Source organism: Sus scrofa, chromosome 10 (assembly GCF_054392235.1).
Source record: "Sus scrofa isolate SSC_HxYL_T2T_F1_AM1 chromosome 10, Sscrofa_HxYL_maternal_Yorkshire_Landrace_v2.0, whole genome shotgun sequence".
NCBI classification, from domain to species: Eukaryota; Metazoa; Chordata; class Mammalia; order Artiodactyla; family Suidae; genus Sus; species Sus scrofa.
Window position 1 is genome coordinate 36,463,161 of NC_139392.1, and position 11,237 is coordinate 36,474,397.

General features: G+C 38.8%; 1 pseudogene; it reads right to left on the reverse strand.

Annotated features, from left to right (window-relative positions):
* Positions 1 to 4,069: 4,069 nt before the first annotated feature.
* Positions 4,070 to 4,829, reverse strand: LOC110258768 (proteasome subunit beta type-5 pseudogene; annotated as a pseudogene).
* Positions 4,830 to 11,237: the final 6,408 nt, after the last annotated feature.

Here is an 11,237-nt window from a genome sequence, read left to right on the forward strand (position 1 = left end):
TCCTTTTGTAGCTCAGCAGGTTAAGTACCCAACTAGTATTCATGAGGATGAGGGTTTGATCCCTGGCCATGCTTGGTGGTTAAGACCTCTGCATTGCCATTAGCTGTGTCGTATGTTGCAGATGAAGTTCAGATCTGGCCTTGGTGTTTCTATGCTGTAGTTCAGCACCTTCAGTTCCAACTGGACCCCCATCCTTGGGAATTTCAATATTCCCAAGGTGTGGCCCTAAAAAGACAATACAAAAACAAAAACAAAACAAAACACATGTGTAGCCAAGAATACACAAGTTTAGTGGGGAGTGCCTCTTGGGTATCTTAGACCCAGAACACAGTGAATGCTCTGTGATGGCTTCAATACTTCCTTGTTGATGGTTTAAAAAAAAACCCACAGATTGGAAAAAAGACTCATCTCTCAATAGTTCACTGGTCTGATCAGAACTCATAATGGGAATTATAAATATGTGGGATGCAGCACAAGTAGATTTCAGAGAAGAGTAGAATCAGTCTGTTTGAACCAAGTGAGAGGAGAACCTGCAAGTCTGTGAGCAGGTCATGGAAAAATGGGGCTGGATGTCAATCAGGCCAAGCCAAGGCCAGGAGGAGAGTTTTGAGGAAGCACCAGGAGGACCTGGGAGCTGGTCCTTCCAAAAGGCCTGGAGCCCATGAGTGTGCAGGCAAGCACACATCTCAGTGACCTGACAGTGGGGGAAATTCCCAGGAGCCAAGGTGGAGCCAGGGCACCACCTGCTCACATGAGCCTTAACAGCTGTCCCTGGGGGTCCACTAGACATATCCTCACTGCTGGTTTTTGCTGAGCTCACTGAGTGTGGTGGGAAACTTGTCAGGGGCTGAAATATATCTTTGGTTCTGGCTCCTGGCTCCATGGATATGCACCAGTAATGCCTGCCAGATCACCAGATGCCATGTAATTCTGAAGACAGTGAGGGCATTCTGGGGGCCTCTGCAAGGCAGCTGAGTTTTCAGCGACACACAGGACTCCAAGAGCTGTGGGACCATGTAGACAGAGTGCCAGCTCCCTTCTGTCTGGCCCAGTCCCTGCAGAGACATTAGGCTCTCCAAACCTCTGTGTATTCTGCCAATGTGGACCTCTGCATATGTGGCCATGATGGCCCTGTTGACCCTGCAAATAACCAGCACTGGGAGACTGGCCAAAACTCCAGTCTCCTGACTGCTCCCAGCTGGGACCATGCCAGAAGGTCCTGAGGAGCTGCCAACCAGGAGGCATCCAGGTCAACTGCATTGTGTGACCATCTACCACTTCTGATTTTCTCATCCCTACAGTGTTGAAAGTGCCAATGAAAACCAAAGGAACTTCCCTGTCCCACACCAAAAACTCTGAGGATAGCATAGTTCCTGGCAGGTACTGGGCGGCCCCTGCTGTGTCCCAGCAGGAGTCCAGGAACCTGGTGCTTCAGGAATGCTGAGACACAGCTGGGATGGGCAAGCAGTGGGACCTTGCTCTGTGTCCAGTCACTTTTCTGCAGCCAGTCAGTATAAGTCCCACCCCAGGTCCCACTGCAAAGTAACAGTGTCACAAAAAGAATACCCACTTTGCTGTCACAACATCTATCTCTTTCTCTGTGCTCATCTGGCTCTCTCTGTCTGCCTTGAACTTCACCAGCTCCTGGGCTGAGCACAAGTCCCTCACTTGGCCTTAAAGCCTGTGTCATCTGACTTGGGGAGGTATCCAGTGTCACCATCTGTCCCATTTGTGGAGCCAGCCACACCGTGATCACTACAGGCAAGGAACAGCCCTGTGTTGTAAGTGGCACTGGCTGCTATGTCTGAGGTCACTTTGGACAGCATGCAAGATAGGTCCAAGTTCGGTCCCTGGCCTTTGCCTGAAGTGGGAGTGACACAGCAAGTCTGCTTTTTCCACCTCCTGCAGAGCAGCCCTGAAAATCCCAGCTGCTTTGAAAGGCAAGAAAATGCAGACAGACTGGGAGGGAAGAAATCACACTCCTCATTCGCAGAGGACATGGATGACTAGAAAATCTCAGGGAAGTAAGAAAAACACAGGTAGGAGGACAGTGGGCTCAGCAACTACTCATGACAGGCCACAGGCTCCTCCATGACACAATGGCCAAGTGGTAACCAAATGAAAACACTACACCAGATACAGTCACACCTCAGGAAATAAGGTACTTGAGCATGAACATTAAGCAATGTAGATAGGACTGCATACTGAAAATTATAATCATAACAAAGCTGTGTAATCAGAATCCAGATTAAACAGCAATAACAAAAAAATAAATGAAAACATTATTATGACCCCAGAAGAATATTTTATTCTTCTTTCTACCTTGAACTTTCCACTTATATACACACACACATTCATACACTCATGCAAACACACATTTACACACACATAATAATTCTGACTTTTATTAACATAAGTCATTTTCAACTATTTTTGTTATTTTATATAAAGGAAATCCTATGTATTAGTTTTGGTTTTGTCTGGGTTATTTTACTTAATATACCATATATGGTAGTATGTACTTCTGGATTGTTCCTTCTCTAGTATTCTATTTCTTAAAATAGTCCAATTAATCTTTTAAAATATCATATAGTTATCACTTTGTGTGTTCTGTTTAAAAAATTGTGCATGTTCCAATATCACAAAGACTTCCCACCATGTTGTCCTCTAAAATGTCTAAGTTTGCATTTCACTTTAGGATATTTAGTCTGGGTAGAATTGATTCTGTTCAGGATATTGTGTAGCTGTCCAGTTCTTTTATGCTTTTCTCAAATTAAATATGCAAATTACCTAATACCATTTACTGAAAATATATTCTCTTTTGGAGAATAGCATAAGTCAGGTAACATCAGATGAGTGGATGGATCAGTTCGGAAGTATTTATTTCATTGATTAGTCTGTCCTCACAAAAATGTTTTCTTCATGACTAAATCTTTATAATAGGCCATGGTATCTGGTCATGTAACATGTAACTTTAAAATCTATTCTCTTGCTTCAAGATTATCATTGCTATGTTTTGTGCTTTACTTTCTGAATCATTTTTACAATAAGTCTTCTAAATTCTAAAAGGAAGAAAAAGGAAAGGAATGAAGGAAGAAAAAAGGAAGGAAAGGAGGGAGGAAAAAAAAAACAGGAAGAAAGGGCAGGAGAGAGGAAAGGAGGGAGGGAGGATTTATTTGGGATTATATTGAATTTATGCATCAATCTGAAGATTTTAGACTTTGCTGCAGTAATATGTCTTCCACTCCACAGACAAATTTGGTATCACTCCATTTATTTACTTATTTTACAATTGTCAGATTTTTTGAGAGTTCTCTGTTGGCTTAATGGTTAAGGATTTGGTGCCACTGTTGTGTGGGTTCAATCCAGGATACTTCCACATGCTGGGAGCCCAGCCAAAAAAAAAGAGTTAAATTTTTATACCTGTGATTCCTGAGGGCTTAGATATTTTTGTTATATTTATTCCTAATTTAGGTTTCTTTTTTTTTGTGGTTTTGTAATTGTTATAATCTTTCAATTTTATTTTCTAATTGCTGTGAGTAGGATATAGAAATAAAGTTGATTTTTCTAAATTTTTGTATCCAGTAACTTCACTAAGTTCACTTATTATTTTTCATACATTCTGTATAGATCTTTCAGTGTGTAGTTAATCATAGCATTCACCAATTTTTTAAATGGCAGTTTCTAATTTCTTTTATTTCTTTATCATAGTGAAATAATTACTATGTCCAATATATTCTGACTATTAATGGAGGGACTGGATCTCCTAGTCTTGAGATCATTTTCAAAGGAGTAGATTACAGTGTTTCAGCATTGCTTTAGATATTTTATGTAGATATTTTTGTTGCTGTTGTTTTGAGGTCGAGTAGTGTAATGTTAACATCCAAGTAAAACAAATAAATGTCTCTGTAGCAGCTCATTAACAACTGGTAACACATGGTGGTCATTGCACCAGAGCCTAAAAAAAGTGATCTATACAATGGAGGACCCCTCCACAAGAGGATGGCAAGCTGTAACAATATTACCAACAGTCACCCCCCAAAATACAAACATCCATATACACCCTCCTTCAGGGGAAAGATTCACTATACTTGTAATGTAGATAAGCTACACTGTCACTGGAGATTTGGATCCAGACATCCCCCCTGTCATGATAAAGGTTGACTGAGCCTCCTGAGTAGGCATAACTTTTGGTAGCTCATATTATAAGCCTGTTCCACCTCCAGGTTATAGGAGTAACCTTGATCCATGAACACATAAGCATGCACAGATGCAGAACCTACAGAGAAGCCCACCTCCAAGATCCAGTTTCCTTCACTCTCCATGTAGAAGAGGCCGGGGTCTCTATTACCCCAACCACAGATTATGGTGCCCATGGACGGCCCCATGCCTTTATACTGATACACCATGTTGGCAAGCAGCTTGGAGGCAGCTGCTACTGAGATGCATTCCTTGTTTTGAAGCTCATAGATGCATCACTGATGAGCCAGGGATCTGTCCCAGAATCTGCAATTTGCTGCACCTACAGCCCTGGTGCCCAGCAGGTACGGATCGATCTCTATTGCCTTTTTTACTGTCTGGGGGGCAATGTAGGCACCTGCTGTGGCCAAGTAGTCTGCTGCAACAATGACTCCATGGAGAAGCTTGAAGCACAGGATGGTGGTACTGTGAAGCATTTTGATTTTTGGCTCCTCTGGGACTCCCCATCTGGGCATGACTGAGCTCAGTCCATCGCCAGGGCTCCCTGGACCTGGGTCCAGCAGATCCACACAATCCCCTAGTCTGAAAAACTGGTGCTGTTTCATGGCTAGTGGAATATTTAACATGATTGCCAGCAGCTTGTCTAGAAAAATCTAATGACAAATATCCATCACCATAATATCAGTGTCTTTTCACTGCCCTAAAAATTCTCTGAGTTCTGCCTGTTCACCATCTCCCTATATGTAGAAGTTTGTATGTAATTACTTAAAAATATTTTTCTTTTCTACTCTGCTAGAAAGCTTATTACAAATGGGTATTGAATTTTATTATTACACTATTTTATTTTTAATATATAATGATATTAATTACATTGATTGAATTTAAGTGTGAAATCAACCTGTCATTCTTGCTTACACATAGTACCCCTTTAAGTGTATCACAGATTCTTAAAAAAATATATATAACATGCAAAGTGTTGGTATCTTGAGTACAGCTCAGTATTTTACATATTTGTGTACATTGGAGAAACTTATAGAGAGTTTGTATCTTTCCCTTATTGTATGCATTTATTTTTCTCCTCCTTCACCCCATTCCCATTCTTCTCCCTCTTTCCATTCCCTCCTTCCCTTACTACTTATAGAATACATTGTGTGAATGCTGAGTGTGCCATTATATACTGACCCATAATATCTGGGCTGTTTTTACTTGACATCTATAATGAATACATGTGCCAAAACAAGCTATTACGTATCCTCCAGTAGACATATTCAATCAGGAATGGAATTGCAGCATCACAGAGAATACATAACTAAAATTTAGAATTTACCACACTTATTTTTCTAAAGTTTTTATAGCAACATATAGTCCATAAACAACTGAAACATTTTTTTAGTTTTTTTTTAATTTTCCCACTGTACAGCAAGGGGGTCAGGTTATCCTTACATGTATACATTACAATTAAAGTCTTTCCCCCACCCTTTGTTCTGTTGCAACATGAGTATCTAGACATAGTTCTCAACGCTACTCAGCAGGATCTCCTTGTAAATCTATTCTATGTTGTGTCTGATAAGCCCAAGCTCCCGATCCCTCCCACTCCCTACCCCTCCCATCAGGTAGCCACAAGTCTCTTCTCCAAGTCCATGATTTTCTTTTCTGAGGAGATGTTCATTTGTGCTGGATATTAGATTCCAGCCATAAGTGATATCATATGGTATTTGTCTTTGTCTTTCTGGTTCATTTCACTCCGTATGAGAGTTTCTATTTCCATCCATGTTGCTGCAAATGGCATGATGTCATTCTTTGCTATGGCTGAGTAGTATTCCATTGTGTATATATACCACCTCTTCCGAATCCAATCATCTGTCGATGGACATTTGGGTTGTTTCCTTGTCTTGGCTATTGTCAATAGTGCTGCAATGAACATGCGGGTGCATGTGTCTCTATTAAGGAGAGCTTTGTCTGGATAGATGCCCAAGAGTGGGATTGCGGGGTCATATGGAAGTTCTATGTTTAGATTTCTAGGGTATCTCCAAACTGTTCTCCATAGTGGCTGTACCAGTTTCCATTCCCACCAACAGTGCAGGAGGGGTCCCTTTTCTCCACAGCCCCTCCAGCACTTGTTATTTCTCGATTTATTAATGATGGCCATTCTGACTGGTGTGAGGTGGTATCTCATGGTAGTTTTGATTTGCATTTCTCTTATAATCAGCGATGTTGAGCATTTTTCCATGTGTTTGTTGGCCATCTGTATATCTTCTTTGGAGAAATGTCTATTCAGGTCTTTTGCCCATTTTTCCATTGATTGATTGGTTTTTTTGCTGTTGGGTTGTATAAGTTGTTTATATATCCTAGAGATTAAGCCCTTGTCAGTTGCATCATTTGAAACTATTTTCTCCCATTCTGAAAGTTGTCTTTTTGTTTTCTTTTGGGTTTCCTTTGCTGTGCAAAAGCTTTTCAGTTTGATGAGGTCCCATGGGTTTATTTTTGCTCTAATTTCTATTGCTTTGGGAGACTGACCTGAGAAAATCTTCATGATGTTGATATTAGAGAGTGTTTTGCCTATGTTTTCTTCTAGGAGTTTGATGGTGTACTGTCATATATTTAAGTCTTTCAGCCATTTTGAGCTTATTTTTGTGCATGGTGTGAGGGTGTGTTCTAGTTTCATTGCTTTGCATGTTGTTGTCCAGGTTTCCCAGCAATGCTTGCTGAATAGACTTTCTTTTTCCCATTTTTTGTTCTTGCCTACCTTGTCAAAGATAAATTGACCATAGGTGTCAGGGTTTATTTCCGGATTCTCTATCCTGTTCCATTGGTCTGTCTGTCTGTTTTGGTACCAGTACCACACTGTTTTGATGACTGTGGCTTTGTAGTATTTCTTGAGGTCTGGGAGAGTTATGCCTCCTGCTTGGTTTTTGTTTCTCAGGATTGCTTTGGCGATTCTGGGTCTTTTGTGATTCCATATAAATGTTTGGATTGTTTGTTCTAGTTCTGTGAAAAATGTCATGGGTAATTTGATAGGGATTGCATTGAATCTGTAGATTGCTTTGGGTAGTATGGCCATTTTTACAATATTGATTTTCCCAATCCAGGAACATGGAATATCTTTCCACTTCTTTACATCTTCTTTGATTTCTTTGATTAAAGTTTTATAGTTCTCGGCATATAGGTCCTTTACCTCCTTGGTCAGGTGTATTCCGAGGTATTTGATTTTGTGAGGTACAAATTTAAAAGGTATCGTATTTTTGTATTCCTTTTCTAATGTTTCATTGCTGTTATACAGAAATTCAACTGACTTCTGAATGTTAATCTTATATCCTGCTACTTTGCTGAATTTATTAATCAGTTCAAGTAGTTTTGGGGTTGAGTCCTTAGGGTTTTCTATGTATAGTATCATGTCACCTGCATACAGGGACAGTTTTATCTCTTCTCTTCCTATATGGATGCCTTTTATTTCTTTTGTTTGTCAAATTGCTGTGGCTAGAACTTTCAAAACTATGTTGAAGAGCAGTGGGGAGAGTGGGCATCCCTGTCTTGTTCCAGATTTGAGTGAGAAGGCTTTCAGTTGTTCCCCATTGAGGATTATATTTGCTGTGTGTTTATCATAAATGGCTTTGATTATATTCAGGAATGTTCCCTCTATACCCACTTTGGCGAGGGTCTTGATCATGAATGGATGTTGAACTTTGTCAAATGCTTTTTCTGCATCTATTGAGATGATCCTATGATTTTTGACTTTTTTTTTTTGTTAATGTGGTGTATGATGCTGATTGATTTGCGTATGTTGAACCATCCTTGTGAACCTGGGATGAACCCAACCTGGTCATGGTGTATAATTTTTTTGGTATGTTGTTGGATTCGGTTGGCTAAGATTTTGTTGAGAATTTTTGCATCTATATTCATCAATGATATTGGGCGATAGTTTTCTTTTTTGGTGGTATCTCTGTCTGGTTTTGGAATGAGGGTGATGGTGGCCTCATAGAATGTCTTTGGGAGTATTCCTTCTTCTTCAACATTTTGAAAGAGTTTAAGGAGGATGGGCACCAATTCCTCTTTATATGTTTGATAAAATTCACCTGTGAAGCCATCTGGTCCTGGACTTTTATTTGTAGGGAGTGATTTTATGACCTCTTCCATTTCATTTCTAGTGATGGGTCTGTTCAGTTGGTCTGTTTCTACTTGATTCAGTTTTGGCAGGCTGTAAGATTCTAGAAAATTGTCCATTTCTTCCAGATTGTCAAACTTGTTGCCATATAGTTGTTCATGGTATTCTCTTATGGTTTTTTGTATTTCTGCTGTATCCGTTGTGATTTCTCCTTTTTCTTTTATAATTTTGTTTATTTGGGTTCTTTCTCTCCTCTTTTTAGTGAGTCTGGCCAGGGCTTTGTCAATTTTGTTGACCTTTGCAAAGAACCAGCTCTTGGTTTTATTAACTTTCTCTATTGTTTTTTGAGTTTCTATTTTATTGATTTCTTCTTTGATCTTTATAATTTCCTTCCTTCTGCTGACTTTAGGTCTTTTTTTTCTTCTTTTTCTAGTTCATTTAGGTGGAGGGTTAAGTTGTCAATTTGGGATCTTTCTTCTTTTTTGAGAAAGGCCTGTATTGCTATAAATTTCCCTCTGAGCACTGCTTTTGCAGCATCCCATAGATTTTGAGAGGTTGTGTCTTCATTATCATTTGTTTCAAGGTAGTTTTTAATTTCCTTCTTGATTTCCTCATTGACCCATTGGTTTTTTAGTAGCATGTTGTTTAGTCTCCATGTAGTAGGTTTTTTCTCTTTGCTTTTCCCATGGTTGATTTCTAATTTCATGGCATTGTGGTCAGAGAAGATACTTGAGATAATTTCTATGCTCCTAAATTTATTGAGGTTCGCTTTGTGTCCCAATATGTGGTCGATTCTTGAGAATGTTCCATGAGCATTTGAGAAGAATGTGTATTCTGCTTTTTTTGGATGTAGTGTCCTGAAGATATATCAATTCAGTCTAACTTTTCTATTGTTTCCTTTAGGATGTCTGTTGCTTTATTGGTTTTCTGTCTAGAGGATCTGTCCATTGATGTGAGGGGGGTATTTAGGTCTCCTACTATGATTGTATTCCCATCAATATCTCCCTTTATGTCTGTTAGTATTTGTTGTATGTATCTGGGTGCTCCTATATTTGGGGCATATATGTTGATGATAGTAACATCCTCTCCTTGGATGGATCCCTTAATCATTAAATAGTGTCCTTCTTTGTCTTTCTTTATGTCTTTCATTTTAAAGTCCATTTTGTCTGATATGAGCATTGCGACTCCTGCTTTTCTGTCTTGTCTATTGGCATGAAATATTTTTCCCCACCCTTTCACTTTCAATCTATATGTATCTTTGTTTTTTTTCCTAAGGTGAGTTTCTTGTAGGCAGCATATGGAAGGTTTTTGCCTTTTTATCCACTCAGCCACACTGTGTCTTTTGATTGGGGCATTCAGTCCATTGACATTTAAGGTGATAATTGATAGATGATTATTTATTGCCATTTGAACCTCGTGTTCCAGTTGATTCTATGGTTCTCCATTCTTCCTTTCTTTTTTTTTTTTTTTTTTTTTTTTTTTTTGGTTGGATGGTCTCCTGTTATTATCTGCTTGAGTGGTTTTTTTTTTTCATTTTTTGCAACTGCAATATTTGGTTTTGGCTTGTGGTTGCCCTCTTTTTTAAGTATGCTAACCCCTTCCCATAATTGTGTGTTTTAGCCTGATGGTCCTGTAAGTTCAAACACTTCATTAATATATTAAAATTAAGAAGAGAAACATACACACAAACAAAAGGGGTTATTTACTTCCTAACATCCCTTGCCCACATTTTATGGTTTTGATGACTCTTTTTTTTTCTTTTTAATTTTATTTTGTTTGAAGCATGTTCATGATTAAATCTGTATGCTGGCTTATTTGAGTGACTGCTCTCTGATTGTGGTTTCCACACTCCTAGTTCTTCCTCTTCTTCTTCTTTTTTTTTTTTTTCTTTTTTCTTCCCTTTCCTTCCTTTCTTTTTGGTTTAGAGAAGCTCTTTCAATATTTCCTTTAACCTGGGTTTTGTGTTGCTGTATTCTTTAAGTTTTTGTTTGTTGGAAAAATTTTTATTTCCCCTTCTATTTTAAATGATATTCTTGCTGGATAGAGTATTCTAGGTTGCATATTTTTTCCTTTTAGCACTTTAAATATCTCTTGCCATTCCCTCCTGGCCTGTAGTGTTTCTGTAGAGAAATCAGCTGATAATCTTATGGGGGTTCCCTTGTAGGTAACATTCTGTTTTTCTCTTGCTGCCTTGAGGATCCTCTCTTTATCACTAACATTTGCCATTTTTATTATGATGTGTCTTGGTGTGGGTCTGTTTGGGTTCAGTTTGTTTGGGGCCCTCTGTGCTTCTTGTATCTTGAACCCAGTATCCTTTAGATTTGGGAAGTTTCCAGCGATAATTTCTCCAAATATATTTTCCATTCCCTTATCTTTTTCTACTCCTTCTGGAATTCCTATTATGCATAGATTGGCCCGCTTTATATTATCCCATAGGTCTCTTATATTGCTTTCCAGTTTTTTGATTTGGTTTTCTGTCTGTTGACCGGATTGAGTGATTTCCATTATTCTATCTTCCATATCACTGATTCGTTCTTCTGCATTATTCATTCTTGTTTTTACTGCCCTTAGTTCATTTTGCATCTCTGCAAATGGATGTTCTAGTTTTTCTTGGCTCCTCCTTATATTTTCTAGTTCCTTTCTGAGGGTATCTGCATTACTGTTCCTATCTTCTCTTAATTCCTTCAGTATTTTCACTATTTCTCTTTTGAACTCCAAGTCTGTCTGACTGAAGAGATCTGTTTCATTGTTGACTGTTTTAGGTGAGTTCTCCTGTTGGTTTGACTGGGGGTGGTTTTATTTTCTTTATGTTCATAACAAATTTTTAATTGTTCAGAGTAATTTTTGAGTAAAACTTAAAAGCCAAGAGCTATCCTGGTGGGTGTATAGTGATATCATATTATAATATTATCTAATATTAATAATTTTTGAAACT